Raw genomic sequence first — 1,600 nt, 5'->3', positions numbered from 1 at the left:
CACTGCTGAGGTCTGGCTGGGGCTGAGGGGAAGGACAGGGTGTAAAACTTGATGTGAGATCGGAGTTTTCAAGTGGACCACATTAGACTGGATTTCTAATAAGTAAGTGAACAGAAAATTACAGAATATATTAGGACTGAAAAGGAGAACTCAGAGTATGATTGAAAACACAGATTAAAACCTCGTCAAGATTGTGTTCAGAATATTCATTAAATGATTTCTCTGTGCACACACACAAACAAAAGACAAAAAAACCCTTGAGGTAAGAGGCAGTCTGGTTTGTTGATGGAACTGATATCTGAAGATGTTTGGAATTCAGGGGGAAAGAAGGCAGGCTGGAGGACCAGGAAGAAGTCAAGCAATGACACTCTTATTAATGCGTTTGGATTTTATTCTGGGGGTCAAAGAGAAGCCACGAAATGTTTTAATGATCAAATTTGCATTTGAGAATGATCCAGCAGGGAGTGGGGTATGGACTGGAACTGGGGAATCATTTAAGAGGTGACGGTCATTTGTAAATGGCAGTGGGGACGTAGGAACACTGTAAAGCCACAGAAACAGAGAATCGCCAGGAACTGCCGGTTGAGAGGTGGGCTCGAGGCAAGGGCCGTGGGTGTTTCTCTTTCCCCACTTCTCCTTCCAGCTGACCCCACAAATGCTGCTCTCACTTCATGTGATGCCGGACCAACGTCCAGCTGCTGCCCCATGGCGATCTGGAAGGCTGTGGGCACCAGCAGTACCATTTCCAGTCTTCCCGGCAGCGACAGGAGGCAGGCTGTGCCTGAAGTGTCACCTGGCTTTGTAGCTGGCATGGTAGAGGTCCCCGCATTTAAGTGGCTTGCTTAAGTTCCCACAGATGGACGCCTCCTCCAGGTCCCAGCCAGCCCGCGTGCAGCCGCGTCCTGACTCCAGTCACCTCCCAACTGCTCCTACGCCGCCGGTGGCTCCTGCGACTACGCCGGCTCCTGCAAATGCAAAGAGTGCAAATGTGCGTCCTGCAAGAAGAGCTGCTGCTTCTGCTGTCCCGCGGGCTGTGCCAAGTGTGCCCAGGGCTGCATCTGCAAAGGGGCATCAGAAAAGACGGGCCCGCTCCCACTCCTGGATGTAAATAGAGCGACGTGTACAAACCCGTATTGGTTTTTTTTTTTTAACCTGCAAACCTGACCCATTTGCTACATCCCCTTTTCTATGAAATTTGTGAATGATAATAAAAGTTGATTAAAAAAAAAAAAAAGATCCCACAGATGGTTTGTTACCGTGTCCAAATTTCACCCTCAGCTTTAGGGCTCCTTTAAGAACACTTCATTGCTGCATCCTGAAGTCAAACAAAATAAAGAAAAATATGAAAGCAGTAGCTAAAATACACAGCCTTGACTGAGCACAGCGAAAGAAACACCTAGAGCTGTGCTCGGCTGTCGGGCCTTTCGATATGCGCATGCGTTCCAGGCTGAGGTCGGCCCGGAGAAGGTGGGCAAGTGCGCATGCGCCCCAAATACGCCTCACCCTCGGAAAAAGGGAAAGTGCGCAAGTCCTCCAGGCTCTAGGCCGGCCCCGGAAAAGGAGGGGAAGGAGTCTAAAAGAGTGGACTAGCCCTATCCAT

At 49.5% G+C, this 1,600-nt stretch overlaps 1 long non-coding RNA gene across 1 annotated transcript; it reads right to left on the bottom strand.

Moving 5' to 3' along the window:
* Positions 1–358: 358 nt before the first annotated feature.
* On the bottom strand, positions 359–1,366 carry LOC103252356. The gene is made up of 2 exons (XR_503784.1): positions 1,257–1,366; positions 359–965 (listed from the first exon to the last, which is right to left on the bottom strand). It is a non-coding gene; the product is annotated as an uncharacterized LOC103252356 (long non-coding RNA).
* Positions 1,367–1,600: the final 234 nt, after the last annotated feature.

Source organism: Carlito syrichta, unplaced genomic scaffold, assembly GCF_000164805.1.
Source record: "Carlito syrichta isolate Samal-C Ts95f unplaced genomic scaffold, Tarsius_syrichta-2.0.1 Scaffold155169, whole genome shotgun sequence".
NCBI lineage: Eukaryota > Metazoa > Chordata > Mammalia > Primates > Tarsiidae > Carlito > Carlito syrichta.
Note: the sequence above shows the minus strand (reverse complement) of the source record. Positions and strands in the feature narration are given on the sequence as shown.